This window comes from Caretta caretta, chromosome 8 (assembly GCF_965140235.1).
Source record: "Caretta caretta isolate rCarCar2 chromosome 8, rCarCar1.hap1, whole genome shotgun sequence".
In the NCBI taxonomy this organism is placed as follows: Eukaryota; Metazoa; Chordata; order Testudines; family Cheloniidae; genus Caretta; species Caretta caretta.
The window spans coordinates 105,877,188-105,894,647 of record NC_134213.1 but is presented as its reverse complement, the minus strand read 5'-3'; positions in this window follow the sequence as shown (position 1 = coordinate 105,894,647).

The window sequence follows — 17,460 nt, the reverse complement described above, 5'->3', positions numbered from 1 at the left end:
GGAGATCCAATTCCTGAGGGGGACAGGGGAAAAGGGGAGCCAAAGGGGGAGAGGAGGCAGGGGGGGACCCTCAGGGGGGCAGGCAAGACCCAGGGGATCAGAGGGGAGTGGGGAGGCTGGGGAAGGGGGCCTGAAAGGGGAGACAATGCAGGGAGAGACCCATAGGGGGAGACCCTGGGGCAGAAGGGGGGCAGGGGAGTGGGAAGAAAAGGGGTAGGGAAGGGGGACTGAAAACAAGAGAGGAGGCAGGGGGAGATCCTGGGGGGAAGGGGAGACCCATGACTGGGAGTGGGGCATAAGACCCCCCCACTAGCAGCTCATGGGGGGTAATGTAGTATATTGTGGTACTGTGGGAAATTAATTCGCTATTAAACCCCTGGGATGTATTAATCTGTTCTACGTGCAGAGCAACAAACTTACCCCCAGGAGACAGTGCCACAGGATAATACAGGGAAATAGCTTCAAAAGGAAAGGGGGGGTCTCTACACTCCCTCCAGAGCCAAATCCCCCTCAGCCCCCACAATAAATCAGTCCCCCTCCCTGCACCCCACCCACGGGCTGATTTGCTTCATAGTTTGTGGGTGTCCCCGGCTCACCTAACTTTAGGTCTTTATCAATAGTCTGTTATTTCATTACCATTTGGTTGTATTTCTTACATGCCTATGGCCAAGCCTCTGGGCACAGATCTGCACATAGCGTGTATGCACACACACCTAGGCCCTGATCCTGCGAACGCATGCTTAACGTGTACTTCCCTGCGTAGCCCCATTGATTTTAAGTGGTGGCGTATCCACCACACTCCTAGGGGAGTTGTTCCAAAGATTATTTACCCTCCCTCATTTCTCATCTCCATTTGGCTACCTTCATCTCCCAGCCGAGACGTCTAGGCTGCCTTTGCAAACCCCTGTCCGGCTAGCAGAGTCAGATCCCTCCCCACCCCCCTGGACGAGGCTGGTCAGTGGACACGGGTGAAGGGGCGCCAGGGAATGAGTATGTGGCTGGACATCCATTGGAGCTTCTTTGAGGCCGTGGCCCAACTTGTAAGCTAAGGGCCAAAGTTTGCAAGTGTGGCTGCCTAAAATCCTGAATCAGGCCACAGATTTAGGGACCTATTTGTGGCCCCCGCACAGAGTGTACTGTTCAGCCTTACTGCTCCCCGACTCTAGGCCTCGACCCTCAGCGCCTGCCTCCCCACCTGGGCTCACACTCCACCTCAGCTGCCTTTAGATGGAACCCTGCCCTCAGCACTTCCCCACATCCCCATTCCGGGGAGGGAGCCTGACCCCCCCGCCGCCAATTTCTTTTCCCAGTGGGCTTCAAGAGCCACAGTTGAAGTCCAACTGACAAGGAGCCTTTAGCACCAGCGCCCTGTCCCATCCCCTGTTCGAGGGGCAGTGACAGCCAAGGCTATAAGCAGGCAGAGAGCCTGTCTGGACCTTCAAGACCGGTTGCATTAAGGAACAGGGCCCAAGAGGGACAGCAAGAACCTCCAGCTGGCCTTACAGGGGTATCACAAGTTACAGCATGTTGCAGAGGAGGGAGTGAGCGTTGAGAATATGCTGAGCTCCCCAGTCCAGCCCAGGGACCCTGCTTCTCTCACACAAAAGTTGAGGAAGGTGCAGAATTTGGGTTAGAGTCGGGTTAATTCCCCGTGAAACCCCCACTGGGGATTAAGGAGGCTCAGCTCTTGAGATGGCTCAGCGCCTGGGAGACTTACTCTGAGTGTGTTGCATTTAGCTTAGCTCCTATAGAGCTATGCCCAGTCCTGCTCCCATTAACGCAGAGAGTAACTCCACTAAAGTCTAGAGAGCTACTTGACCTAAAGCAGAATTTGGCCCTAGATAGAAATCAGTTTTTTTTAAAAGCCCTCGTAAAAGCCAGTAGTAAAACTGCTTCACCCCTGACCGCAGCAGAGCATCCCTGGAGCAAGAGGAAATTCAGCTTCCGTGGCCCGCTCAGGCTTTGGCCTCTCTGCTGACATGGCCAGTAAATTCTAACTATGATGGTGAATCGTGTTTTGTTTTGCTTTTTAACTGGGGATATATACTGAGGTCTTTTCTCTCTACTACAATTTGGGCCACCCTGAAGTTAGGATTCTGATTTTTCTTTCCCTTACACTATTATTGTAAATTGGGAATAATGCCACTCAAGTCAATATAGTGAAACTGATGTAAAACCAGTGTAAAAAGAGAATCAAGCTCTAGAAAAGGAACCTCTTAGATCCTCCAATGCCGGATTCTTCCCAGGGGTCCATGCTCCAGTGCTTTGTCCTGTCTAACGTTTAGTGATGATGCTCCACCAGTTACCTTGAAAGACTGCTCAATAACCTAACTGATCTCCCAGCACTCAATTATATTTTAAATTTATTCATTTAATCCTAGTCGTACTGCCTTGCACCAATTTAAATAATTCCTCTCTCTCTCGCAGGGGTTTACACCCTTTAAATACTTCTAGCCAGCTACCACATTCACTCTTAGTAATCAGGCACTCAACTTCATCCCTTCTAATATTTAGAGAACGAGTAAATTTCAAGGCAGCAAACTGAGAATGGATTACAGAAAATGTTTTACATGATGCACAATTACCATGTGGAACTCTCTGCCACAAGATACCACTGAGGCCAAGCGCTTAGCAGAATTTTAAAAAGGATTGGACATTTCTGGTGAAGAATGAGAACATCTGCAGTTACAGTAGATGGGATGAAACATTCTGTAAGGGATTAAAAATCCTCATGCTTCAGGGCATAAACCAACTGCTAAATTAGGAGGGTCTAAAAGAAACTTCCCCTGTGGCCAAGCTATTCAACAATTGTTCATTCCTGAGTTCCTGCACTTGCATCTGGTGCTGGCCACTGTCAGGGACAGGAAACCGGACAAGCTATTCCTTTGGTCTGATCCATTATACCAGTTCCTAGGCTTCGCTAAACTACAAATCACTCCCTCCAGCCCTGGGTGCAGTTCAGCTTCCACAAGAGATTTTTGGACTAAAGAACAAAGTATAGCTACAAACTTTCCCTCATCTGCAAGCCAAGTGGATGGTCTCATTTTGCCCACCACACTTGTCTGCTGTAAAAGCACCAGTAACTTTGGTAACTAGTGAGGGCTTCGGCCTCCCAGTTAGACCAGAATGCTGAATTTGTAACATCAGACATTTGCACAGTTTACCGAGCCCCTTTCTGGACAGCTGCAGCAGAGAAGCCAAGGAATGAACTGGACCAGAGACTGAACTGCTCTCTTTCCCTTATAGGGGTCTTGACATAACAGGACTCTCACACTGGCTAGCCTGCAAGGCCATGATTTATGTCATACCTATTTTGTGCCTGTAGAGAGGATTTCAGACTCCAGATCTGTCACACTAATCCAAGCACCGGTGTCATTCACAAAAGCAACTGGTTTTTCACTACATAACAATATAATCCAGACTCAGATCAGATTAGGGCTGGAACAACTGCTGGCCGGCCGTCTTACTTTTCCTGATTTACCATGTTTTAAAGATAAAAAATATATATTTTTCATTTTTCTGACCGTTTTCCCCTTGTGTTTTCATCTTTTCCCTCTTCTTGTGCCTTGTGTTCCTCTCTGACCTTTGTGAGCAGACAAGCTGGACATTCCCCCCTCCTTGATGAAGTGGACAAATCCCCACCATGAGGGGATAGTTGTTAAATGCCCTTCTTGCCCAGCCCTGATCCTGATGCACCATTCATTTGCAGCATGGAATCAGGCACATCGCTAATTCCCTGAATATTTTTCATAACCCGCAATGTGCTGTGTTTGTATTACCACCTGCCTCCGTCATCCCTTTGATTTTCTAGATTATCTGCATTGTGACCTCTTTCTCCTGGAGGCATCCGGAAGCTGGCGGCATTTCACGGGCAGCAGCAGCAATGAGTACTGGTTTGGCTTTGTCGGTAATAGGGAGGTATCTAGGAACTGGTCTTGAGGATTAATGTCACCACTGGTCACTGCCAGCTGGCCCTTTCTGTCCCCACCCACCGGAGCTCCAAAGATTGGACTTGAGGTCAGTAAGAACCCTGTGGAGCTCTTAGACGCCTGGAATGAAGCTATACAGGGTGGTCATGGTCAGGGACCCTTGGCGCTATGGACCTCCACTGCCTAAGCGTGGTGGTAGGGGGGTGTTGCCTTCTTTCTGCAGGACACCCCCCCTTCTTGTACCAAACAATGGAAGCACTGCAGAACTCTTTTTCATGTTGGAGGGGCTTAGCCATAGAAAAAAAACTTTAAAGGGGCCCTTTAGATAAATAACTAATAGATTTGGGTGGCTGTTGCCCCAGGTTTCTCCAGCCTCTTTATTATCTATGGTGCTCACTTGATTTAAAAGATAAGACATTTTAAATGGTAATGTTAAGCTCTTTAGGGTAGGAATCTTATGCTCCTCTTTGTCCGTAAAGTTCCTACAACCTTTTTAGTGTTAAATGAATCAAAGTTAACCAATCAATTAATTAATAAAAAATACCTAGTTTCAGTTATACTTACAGAGAGCGGAAAGGGATTCTGCTGAGCTCCACAAACCCAATGTCCTCTCTGAGGGCTTCCTGGCACCAGAAAAAGCCACCAGCAAAATATCACTTACTGATTCAAGCTCCTTCATTCAAGCCTTTTGCTATAGAAGAGAGAGGAAGTGGGTCTAGTGGTTAAAACAAAGAAGCTGGATCCAGAACTCCCAGCTATTCCCGGCTTCACCACTAACTTACTATCCACTGAAGCTTTAGGCAAGTGAAAGTCACTGTGTCTTCGTTTTGTCCATTGATAAAACATAAATAATACCTACTGACCTCACACAGGGTATTGAGAGACTCAGTTAACATTTCTAAAGTGCTTTGAGAATAACTAACAGATGACAGGTGCAATACAACTATTGATTATTATCATAACCCTGGTAGACAACAGAACTCCACTGGGTCTCCTAGTTTGCGGGCATGCCCCCAAGAGGAGTTTGCACTCTACATCTGCAACAACAGATTTATCAGACATTGCGATCCGCCACCGCCATTCTGGAGTGACTGTTTGAGGAGAGATGTGCTAGGCCTCTCCAGCACTGGTAATGACGTTAATTGAACAGATAGCCATAAAGCAGATATGGAGGGTAGGGAGTGCAGCACCACGTTGTATTATCACACTACGTCTGGAGTGGAGGTATTTATGGCTAGTGGGTTTATATTCTACAATAAAATAATATACGACAGGTCACCAAGGGATGATGCTCAAAGTGCTGTTTTGCTACCACACGTTAACAGATTAATGTTTCACTTAATTCTGTCACTCTCTGATTGTCAGATACCATGCAGGTGAGCATGCCATAAGAACCTATATAGAACAGAATAGACTTAATGGTCTGGATATTTGGGAGAGGGCTTTGCCTTTTGTAATGAAATTAAATTTGCTTGGTTTAACAAAAAATCTTTGCCACTTTACGTTTCAGCTCCCTCTTGTGGCAGAAGGGAAGAAAGCAATTACAAGGCTAATTTCAGAAGCTGCGTGCGAGGTGGACACCCTGTCGCTCATTTAAACTCCTTCACACACAGTTAGACTCCCTTACATCTACTTACCTCTGCTCCCCACTGCATAAGTTTTAAAACAGGGGTTCTCAGCCCGGGGGTCACTGCTACCCTGCCCTTCCTATATTGCCAAATGAAAAGGGAACCCTAGCCCTGGGGAAGGTTGATGTTGCATAGAGAAGATCTGTGTTTTAACAGCTTGGGCCCTCTTTATCTTGCACCTTCTTCTATCCTCCTCTCGGTTGCATATGCTCCTCTCTTCTGGCCCTTCGCCTGTGAATTAAAGCAAATTAACTAAGGTCTTGTCTACACTGCGACTTAAGCTTCCAGTGTAGCAGCAATGGGACAAACCCCTTGTGTCAACACAAGTGACCACAGCACATCGCCATTTGCACTGGTTCATTTTACCCAAGTGGGGCACCAGGGCAAATCCCAAGGCACTGTTGTGAATCAGTTCTACGTCAGGGGGTCTTCCCCACCCTCTTGGTTGTGTACGCAATGCTCTAGTCTCACTCAGACTCAGTGTCTAAGTTCAGCAGTAATGTGTAAGGGGAATGTAACCTATGCGTTGGAATGTGGGTGAGCGGCTATATGAAAAAGTACCAACCTATAATTAAGAAATGATTAAAGCAGATTATGAATATTAATGCTTACGGTTAATGAAGGATGCCCAGAATGCCATAGATGGATGGGGACAAGTATTAACCTTATTGTAATTAGGGAACAGGATCAAATATGGATATATCCTTGACATCTCCAGAAAGTAGGGTATAAAACACCATACCCAGTTCCCATTTCTTGGGTTCTCTCAGGCTCTGGGACTGGTGTCTATGGGTTCTGTGGCCTTCTGAGGTGCTCAGCTAACTGATTCTTCTCCTCTTTTAGACAGTAAGTATGAAATGAGCTCATTAGCTCTACCGCTTTGGGTACACGGGTTGCTTATTGGGATAGGGTTATGCCGTTTGATATTTAGAAGTAGCGTGATTATTTAGTTTCTCTGTAAGGTTATAATTGAATCAATCCAGCTCTATCACCGATCCCGCCAGCCCCTTAGAGAAAGAGAAACGTTTAATCCGGAGAGAAACTTCTGTATAGCCCGCTTTGGGAAAGGACCTGTGATTAATTGTTGAAACATTAGTGTGATCACCAATAAACACTGTAAGTGTGACAATCGTTCATGTCAGCATTTATCAGGGCTACAACATTTCAGAACGTATGTGGGGGGGTCTCTATGGGGTAGAGGACAGCTGCCAAGAAAAAAGTACTGGTCATTCTCTGTGGCTACACAGATGCTGCTTGGAATTCTCATCTGGGACCGGAACGTTGCTCTGGCTCTATCTCAGGTTTTTAGAATAGCCTTTGTCCCCAGGGTATCCAAGGGCTGGCGCTGTAAAATCAAGAGCTGGAAGTTGAGGAGGCTCAGTGCCCTGCAGAACGGGGGAATCAGTGAATAAAGGGGCCACATCTTTACCCGTGACCTGAACAAAAACATAAAATCATCTCTGGAAACATTTGCAGATGATGGGAAAATTGGGAGAGGGGTAAATAACAAAGAGGACAGGTCTCTGATAGAAAGCGATCAGGATCACATGGTAAACAAGGCACGCGCAAACAATATGCGTTTTAATATGGCTAAATATAAGTGTACACATCTAGGGACAAAGAATGTAGGCCATACTTACAGGATGGGGGACTCTGACTCTGAAAAGCATTTCGGGGTCATGGTGGCTAATCAGCTGAACATGAGGTCCCAGGGTGACGCTGTGGCCAAAAGAGCTGATGCAATCTGGGGATGCGTCAACAGGGGAATCTTGAGTCGGATGAGAGAGGTTATTTTACCTCTGTCTTTGGCGCTGGTGTGGTAACACTGGGTCCAGTTCTGGTGCCCACAATTCAAGGATGTTGATAAATTGGAGAGGGTTCAGAGAAGAGCCACAAGAATAATCAAAGGATTAGCAAACACGATGTGTAGTGACAGACTCAAGGAGCTCAATCTATATAAAGAGAAAAGGAGTACTTATGGCACCTTAGAGACTAACCAATTTATTTGAGCATAAGCTTTCGTGAGCTACAGCTCACTTCATCGGATGCTCACGAAAGCTTATGCTCAAATAAATTGGTCAGTCTCTAAGGTGCCACAAGTACTCCTTTCCTTTTTGCGAATACAGACTAACACGGGGGCTACTCTGAAACCTGTCAATCTACATAGTTTAACCAAGAGAAGGTTAAGGGGTGACAGTCTGTAAGTACCTACACGGGGAACAAATATTTAATAATGGGCTCTTCCGTCTAGCAGAGAAAGGTCTGACACAATCCAATGGCTGGGAGCTGAAGCTAGACACACAGACTGGAAATCAGGTGTACATTTTTAACAGTGACAGTAATTAACCATTGGAACAATTTAGCCAGGGTCGAGGTGGATTCTCCCTCACTGACGATTTTTCAATCCAGGTTGGATGGTTTTCTGAAAGCTCTGCTCTAGGAATTATTTGGGGCAGTTCTCTGGCCCATGCTGTACAGACAGTCAGACTCTGGTCCCTTCAGGCCTTGAAATCTATTCCACTCTCATGCCACGACAGCAGAGTAAGTCCTCCGGGCAGCGGAGAGCAGTATGTGACCCCACGTTTACCAGATCCCTTCTTGGTGGCTAATGTCAGACCCTATAATTAATGAGTGACAGGTAAAGTTTTGGCTGGGCCCTCAATCCCTACTTTCCAGCATCACACATCCACCCACAAAGGGGCAAGAGGAACAGCTTGGCCTCGCTTCTAGCTAGCCCAGGCCTCCTTTCACATGGTACCCACATGAAAAGCAAAGGGCTGAGCATATGTAGGCAGACTTCCTTGCTGCAAGATCCAGCCAGCAGAGGACTTCATCATTCCACCAAATGCATTTGCCTTTGAGGCCAACAAGTACTTTATGGACTGACAATTAAATACAGAGAAGTTGCTGGGTGAAGACTCCAGTCTTCCAGGAGAAACTATTCTTCTCCCTCCTAGGCGTGAATGCTAATAGCATGCAGAGATCTAGAAAGTTACTCAAAGAAACCAGAGAACAGGCTTTAGGCCCAGCCACCCCTGGCTCCCAGGAGCTTTCCAGAGCGATGGCCTGGCCCCTCCTCATTAATGCTCACTACAGTTAATTAGAAATGCTAACGCAACAAGGGGATCATTTTGCCAGCCTAAAAGAGCATGAATAAATTATATGAACGCTTGGAGTAAACAGGAACATGACCATTAGCTTTTCCTAATGGGTCCGGCCCTGACTTCAGAGACTTGAACTAGCTCCAGCATGGTGGAAAGCCCGTGTCAGCTCTGGACCGGAGTTGCATTGCAGCCCCTAACCAGCCGCAGTACAGGTGGTTGCATGCTGGGGAATTAGAATATGAACTCCCATGTCCCAAGTGCCTAAGACTCATCGGTTCCTTCTCTCTTTTTGCCTGTCTAGGTTCTTCTACTACTCTCCTCACCACTGCAGGCACAGAGAACTCACTAAGAAGTTCCAGATGGAGATATTTGACCTTGGAATGCATCAGGTCTTGTGCCGTTATCACGAGTCCTCTGGTTGACACATATACAGTCAACAATTCCATTCAGAATCTCGGGAAATCTCAACTCCCTGCACCCAACTCAGGACACGACCCAGCCCCTCTTGTTCTAGTTCCCCGTTCCTGAAATGTGTCGTCAGTTTCCCTTACAGAGCTCTCCTTGACTCCAGTAACTCTCCTCCGCCTCAAACTCCCTGCACGGTAGACAGGGAGTCACCTAAGCTAGCCAGTGGGAGATGCTGATGAGAGGGGTGCCCCTGCCCCTCTCCCACACAGAGGTGCCTAAGTCAGCATAGTGATCCACGAGCGGGAACCTGCAGCCTGAAGCCAAGCAGCTTAGACACCCGAACGGTTTGCTGAGGGAATGCGTTACGGGTCTGACTCGCTCTGCACACAGCCGGGGGAGGAGGACGAGCCAGCTGTGCCCACCTGCTGACTTTTAGCCCAGTGGTTAGAGCAGTCACCTGGGACAGGGGAAGCCCAGGTTCAATTGCCCCCTCTCTGCCAGAGGGGGGAAAAGGATTTGCACAGGGGTCTCCTAGCTGTCAGGAATGTGCTCAAACCCCTGGACTACAGAGCCATTCTCTCGTGCACGTGCTTTCACCAAGTGACTATTCCACACTGGAAAAATACTCAATCATTAGGCCACAGCAAGAGAACTGCAGTGACTCTGGTCTAGTGGACAAGGCACCTAGCTGGGTAGGAGATGGGGGACCCCAGGTCCACTCCCCTGCTCCAGCCACTCTTTCCTTATTTATCCAGAGTGCACCAGCTTCGAGAGGAGAGACTGAGGCAGCCCAACATCAGAGTGTCCCATAGCCCAGTGGTTACTGAGAGGTGGCAGACCCCGCTTTAAATTCTCTCCCCCCTTCTGGCAGAGAGGGGAGAATTGAACCTGTGTTTCCCATGTCCCAGGTGACTGCTCTAACCACTGGTTTAAAAGTCAGAAGGTGGCCAGCGCCGCCTCCTCTGACTGGATTTTGGATGGGACCCAAGCCTGTGAGCGTGCCAAGCGGAGTAGGCCCCACCCAACTCTGGAAGCCAAATGCCTGTCTTTCCCTGGTTTGTGAATCACGCTGGGGCTTAGGTGGGAGAGAGGTGTCTGGACCCTAAGAGGGAGGTCGTACACCCAACATAAGCGCTAAGGGAACTTTACTCTGAGAAACTTAGGCACTGAGTGCGTTTAGGCACCTCGGGAGTTTGGCAGGAGTTTTGTGGATCCTGGTGGAGAGAAACTGGCACTGAGGTGCCTAAACCTGAGAATAAGGCACCTAAACATCTTTGTGGGTCTCACTCATTCAGAGTATAAATAGGGCATAAAATCTTAACCGTGAGGGTAATTAACTGCTGCCTGGAACAGCTTACTCTGGGAGGTGCCGAATTCTGCCTCACTTGAAGACTTTGAATCAAGATAGAGTGTCTCAATCCAAAAAATCTGCGCTAGCTCACCCAGATGTTGTGGGGTTGAGGGAGGGCTCTGGGTGAAATTCACCGGCCTGCGTTATTCAGGTCAGACGAGATGAACACAATAGTCCCTCCTGGCTGCTAAAAAAGAAACAAGCAAACAAAATCGATGAATCCAGGAGCAATTGAGGCCAACATTCTAGAGAACAGCCTCAGATTTCTCATGCCCACCTGGTGATACCTTCGGCCACACTTAGGGAGGCTGGACACCGGCAGCTGCTGCTGATTTCACCTCGAGGCAAGGGGGCTCGGGACATTTGAAAGAGAAGCCCAGCGGTTTCAAACTGGCCCAGGTGTGCCGCCCGGGGATGGTGGCACCCGCACTCAGAGATCATGTCGGATCAAGCCATTAGACCCAGGGTCCTGACTGCCATGCTCCCTGCGCCAACCAGCAGAACACATCCGTTCTCTCACTTTCAACACGCGTTGAACACCAGGATTGGGCAGATACCAAGTTAGTTCTGATCACAACAAATCTGCCTCTTCCCTGGCTAACCTCGCTCACTCTGGCATTCCAGATGCTGACTAGAGGTTTGAACCCGTCCTAGTTTTGCCCTAACTTTCTCCTATTTAGATGATCTAATCAGTCCATCCAGCTATTTCTAATTTGTCCCTTTGTCACAGATAATTCAGAGAGGCAAAGCACGGAATAGGCCATGCACACAGATCATTTGTTTTGCCCTTGGAGTTGGTCTCTTCAGAACAGGGTTTAGGCACACACATATGGGTGTGGAATGGATGCGGGTCTGCATCACTGCTTTCCTTGATGGCTCAGCAGAAGGCTTCCGATACGGCACCCTTTGTTCAGCACCAAATTTGCTTTAAAAAAAAATGTAAAGAAAAGTTTAAAAATAGGACTAAATAGACACAATGCTCCTTGTAATGAGTGGTCCAGGTTTGGTTCTGAGCTCAAAATCGGGCCCCGTATGTCTGAGCCGGGATGAAAATCCATGAGTGTCGAGTCTTGCTGCTGGCTGGGGGGAGATTTTTCTGTGCCAGGGTGCATGGTACTGGACCGGCTTTGTTTGCTCAGACTGTGCTTCTTTCAACCTTCGGATAAAGATAACAGAAGCAAATTGTTCTCTCTGTGCCATCCTTTAATTCAGCGTTTCTCCAATGTGGTCACATGTGGCCACCAGGGGCTTTTCTTGCGGCCACAGCCTCCTGGGCTGTGATGCGGGGCGAGAGGGGGAGGGGGGAGTAGAGGCGAGGGGGCGGGGGGAGTAGAGGCACCACCTTGGTGTTGGTTGCTTTGGTCGCTAGCAGTGGTTGGGCCCTGTTCCCCCCGTGGAGACACCCAGGGCACAATGCTGGAGGACCAGGCAGCCGGTGAGTTCCCCACCTTCCCAGGGGCGGTGGGGGTTCAGACTTTAGGCTTCAGCCCTGGGAGGTGGGGCAGAGGGGCGGCAGGCTGTGGCCACAGGGCTTCGGGCTCCAGCCCTCCCTCATTGCCCCTGGCCCCTGCTGCCTCCCCCGATCCCCCCCGCCCCCCATCCAGGGCTTAATTTGTCCCCAGGCTTGCCAGGGCTGAGTAAGTCTGCTGTGAAAAGCGATACTTGTTAATAACACTTTTCACAATGGACTTACTAGCTAGCAATAAATAAATTACAATGATTTGGCCGTGTCTATGCGCATATTTATTTGTTTTTCCTAAAGCTAATTAAGTATTTTAGGGAAAAGTGTGAGAGCAGCCACCAGCAAGAGTTGATGGCCGCACTCTGAGGCCACGGAAAATTTTGTCCTGAGAACCCCTGCTTTAATTGCGGGCGGATGAAGGTAGAAGCCAAAAAACAGCCTGACATCACAGTGCAGAGAAACAGCTGGTTTGTGCTCTATCACAGTGGCTGGAACACAGCAGAAGAAAGAAAACCTATGTAAAAAAAAAGCAGGAAGGTGGAGTCAGAAACCCACAAAAGCAAGTTCCGGCACCCTTAGCTCTGATCTCTGGTGCCTCAGCGGCCATATATACAGCCCTCCCTCAGGCACACATTCATGGGGGACGGGATCCCCCGCCCCCTCTGGGAGTTGGCTCTGTCCAGGCAGATTGCCAGACTGTGGCTGGAAGCGACAGTCAGATCATGACAACAGCTGACTTTCCAACAGTTATTTGAGATTTGTATTCCAGCAGCCCCTCGAGACGCGAGCAAGACGACCCGTCGCACTGGGCACTCCAGAGACACAGTGAGAGACAGGCCCTGCCCCGAAGAATTCACAGTCTACGTGGACAGGAGGGGAGACAAAGGGTGTGAGAAAAAGCAGCAGTGGCTCCATTTCACAGATGGGGCACTGAGGCGTAGGCAGATGCAGTGACTCGACGTGGGTCACGCAGCGAGTCTGGGGCAGCGCTGGGAACAGAACCCCGATCTCCCGAGCCCCAAGGGACAGTCCAGGCTGAATTGCAGGTGAAGCCAGGCATGGAGGGAAGAAACCTGAGAGAGTTACATCCGCAGGCTGTACTCCCTTCCCTGCCAGGCTCTCCGCCATAGGATCCTACAGCAGGGTTGCTGTTTATTGAGCACCCCCTCATGGCCAGTGGTGCCTCTGCAGCGCCCTTGCTCTGTTCCCCCACGGGGCCCTCAGGAACTCCCCAAAGCCCCTGTCGGGACTGCCACTGACCGCCCGTTGGGGCCAGCTTAACAGCCAACAGCCTGTCAAAATGGTCCTCAGTGTCCCCGCAATAAAGTGCATTACGGCCCCCACAAAATTTCATCCTGGTCTCCGGCTCTTCTGCCGCACGTGGAGCTCTTGCCCAGCCCCAGACTATTCTTCATGGAGCCACTGATCCTGTCCTTCCTGGGGGGAGCTCAGCCTTCCTGCTCCCTGTTCTGAGAGAGAAGGCAGCATATATACAGCCCTCCCTCAGACAGCTTTCCCCTGATTGGTGGGAGAGAAGGGAGCCCCGCCCCACCCTATGTTACAGAGCTCCTGGTCCCGGGGCCTTAAAGGGACAGTGTCCTGTTTTTTCCAGTCTACTACTAGTTCCCCAGGATCACATCGTCTCTGCTTGTTTCAAGGCCATTTCCAGGGCCTTTGTTTATTCCAGTATCCCTAGTCTTCTGGCTCCCTCTAGTCTTAGTGTACCCTGCTACAGATCCTTTCCCTCTTCCTGCCACGTAGCATGTCCTGTAAACATGGCTCTATCTACCAGACTGGCTCATTAGCTATGGGTTTGTACTCAACACTCGGAGGTAAATATAAAATGTACCATCATCATTAAACATACCAGCATGATTCATCCCCAGGGCAAGTCCCTGGGCAGCAGAGGATTTACACTAGGAATTAACTTGGCCCTTCCTATTCAGATTCTCCCAGCGAACTAGACATAGCCATGTTTCCCTGACATCAGCACCATTCTGTGCAGTGCCTATCGGTTCCCCCACATAGCTTCCCCAAGCGACCTCCAAGCTGACCTGCCAGGCCCTAAGGGGGTCTAATGCAGCCTCCACACTCACTCGGCTTCTCCTGGGCAGCAGATACTGCTGATCGCCTCTGATTATCCGTGGTGCTGCTGACTGTCAGTGCTGGACTCAGAGGCTGCAGATCATAGAATCATAGAATATCAGGGTTGGAAGGGACCCCAGAAGGTCATCTAGTCCAACCCCCTGCTCGAAGCAGGACCAATTCCCAGTTAAATCATCCCAGCCAGGGCTTTGTCAAGCCTGACCTTAAAAACCTCTAAGGAAGGAGATTCTACCACCTCCCTAGGTAACGCATTCCAGTGTTTCACCACCCTCTTAGTGAAAAAGTTTTTCCTAATATCCAACCTGAACCTCCCCCACTGCAACTTGAGACCATTACTCCTCGTTCTGTCATCTGCTACCATTGAGAACAGTCTAGAGCCATCCTCTTTGGAACCCCCTTTCAGGTAGTTGAAAGCAGCTATCAAATCCCCCCTCATTCTTCTCTTCTGCAGGCTAAACAATCCCAGCTCCCTCAGCCTCTCCTCATAACTCATGTGTTCCAGACCCCTAATCATTTTGGTTGCCCTTCGCTGGACTCTCTCCAATTTATCCACATCCTTCTTGTAGTGTGGGGCCCAAAACTGGACACAGTACTCCAGATGAGGCCTCACCAATGTCGAATAGAGGGGAACGATCACGTCCCTCGATCTGCTCGCTATGCCCCTACTTATACATCCCAAAATGCCATTGGCCTTCTTGGCAACAAGGGCACACTGCTGACTCATATCCAGATTCTCGTCCACTGTCACCCCTAGGTCCTTTTCCGCAGAACTGCTGCCTAGCCATTCGGTCCCTAGTCTGTAGCTGTGCATTGGGTTCTTCCGTCCTAAGTGCAGGACCCTGCACTTATCCTTATTGAACCTCATCAGATTTCTTTTGGCCCAATCCTCCAATTTGTCTAGGTCCTTCTGTATCCTATCCCTCCCCTCCAGCGTATCTACCACTCCTCCCAGTTTAGTATCATCCGCAAATTTGCTGAGAGTGCAATCCACACCATCCTCCAGATCATTTATGAAGATATTGAACAAAACCGGCCCCAGGACCGACCCTTGGGGCACTCCACTTGATACCGGCTGCCAACTAGACATGGAGCCATTGATCACTATCCGTTGAGCCCGACAATCTAGCCAGCTCTGCTCGGCTGGGCCAAAGCAAGCGCTCCGGAGGTGAAAGTTCAGGGCTGACATCATCAACCCCCTCCAGATGGATTGTAACAGACAGGAAAGGAGCCGGTGCTGATTCCAGTCTCCCGAAGCGTTAGATGGAGGGGCGGGAACAGGCTGCGTTTGCGTAACTGAATTAGAGACGGAAGGAAAAGAGAGGTTTAGGGGACATGATTTACCAGGCAAGGGGCAAGTTAGTGGATTGATTTAAACACTCTTCCCACCCTCCTGCTTTAACTCCCGGACTCAGCGAAACTACAGACGAAGGATGCCCACTCTAGTAGTCATCCCATCTACCCCCAGGGCTGGTGCAGGATTGTCCCCTACAGTACATTTGCCTGGGCACTGCCCAGTCTGGTTTAAATGTCCTGTGCCATGCAGCTCCCAGTCCTTCGCCAGGAGGCTGCTCCACAGCCTAGGGTCAGGAAACGGGTCCAGACATTTATGCTGAGTGTTCTCTCTCTCTTTCTTCTCCCCTCTCCTGTTGTAGGTAGGAAGGGTATGGGAGAGGCACCCACTGACAGCCTACTCCAGAGAAGTACTTTGGAGAACTCTCCCAGATGGACTTTATTTCTGGAGCCAGAACAAAGGTGGGTGACCCTGGGCCTCGCAAGGCCGGGTGGGCAGGGAGGCAGGAGACAGAAGAGGGTGCCAAAGTAGACAGAATGTGTTTCAGCACCACGCCCGCTGCTTGGGAAGGCAGGAGAGCTTCATGGTGCAGCCACACGCAGGGCTGGGGGACTTGGTTCTTCCCTTGGGGATGTCAACGCATTTCAGCTCTAGCCAACGAAGGATCACACCAGCTCACCTGCTCGGTTGCATCCCCACCGCCTGGGATTCTGAGTCAAGCTGGCCCAACGGAATGAAGCCGTCTGCCGGGAAGATGCAAGCGGCCAGAGGGGATATGAAAGGTGGTGGAAGGTAAACTCCCAGGGCCTGGTCTCCCACAGCCCGGCACCTGGTGTCATCATTACACCAGTGAGGATAAAACGCTGCCCCTCCCATTCAGCAGTGCAGACGCTCACTGCACAGGGCAGACCAGGCCTCTTCCATTCACCTGTCAGTCTCTCAGCTCCCTCCTCAGTGAAATGGCTTCAAAGCAGCCTCAGCCGGCAGCTCTCCAGCTCCTGTCGCCGGTGAATGGGGGAGCAGGGCCCATTCCTCACCCAGCCTCTGCCGACATTAGTACTTGCTGTTCCCCAGTCTCCTGAGGGAACCATCCTGGGCCCTTGCTGGGTGAGCCACATGGAGGGCAAGGGAAGGACGGGATATCAAGGACTGTGGCTGCAGATTGTCAAGGAAGCGAGATCAGAGCCACGGTCATTGGGCCACCTTTCTTGGCAGGGGAGAAGCTTCTCCGAGCCAAGCACAGCCGCAGCCTGGCAACCCCCTCGCACACTGAGACCGGTTGTAGCAGAACCCATCCAGGGACACAGCTCTGGGGCCTAGGAAGCAAGGGACCAACACTTCCCTTCACCTTAGTGACACGATGCCATTTGCTCTCCCTATCTGCCACTGCAAGAGTCCCCTTCCTCTCCCATTGCTCTCACCATGTCACCCCCTTCCTGAATCCCACCAGCGCCTGCTCCGTGGTGGCGAGCACTGCCCTCCCCACCAACACTGCCTAACCCATGCTCTTCCCCTCCCCTCTCCTGACTGCTTCCTTTGTCCCAAAATTCCAGTCTCAGCTGCATCCTACATCACTGACATCCATCGTCCCGCCTGGCTCCCTGCATCACCCTCCCCAAAACCCACAGAGCCTGCGGGGCTGATAATGGCGGCGTGGCCAATGCCCTGAACCCGGAGTCACGAGAGCTAGGCCCAGTTGCTGGCTCTGCCACAGACTCCTGGGTGACCATGCCCATGTCACTTAATCTCCTTGGGCCTCAACTACCCAATCTTCCGCTCATCTGCTGTCTCCTTCTCTCCTACCTTTGGTCTGGTCTGTTTAGACCATAAGCTTTTTAGGGGAGGGGCTGTCTCTCTGGAAAACCCATAAATAAAATAATCTCCTGATTTATGAGGTCTGTGTCCACTTGCACCCTGGACCAGCCCATCAGGGCAGGGACTCCTCTGCCAGCCAATGACTGCCCACTGCACCGTGTGCTTGGGCCAGCCCGACGCGCCCCCATGCCGTGGGGAGGGAGCAGGTCATGTGGGCTTCAACAAGGTGACACAGCCCAGGAATGACTGCTCATCACAGGGCCTGTTCTAGTTCTCCCGGCCAGACTCACAGCCCATCCTGCAGCAGGAAGAGAGGAAGTGACATGGATTTAGAAAGTCCCTCCAGGCATCTCATGCACGGCATGC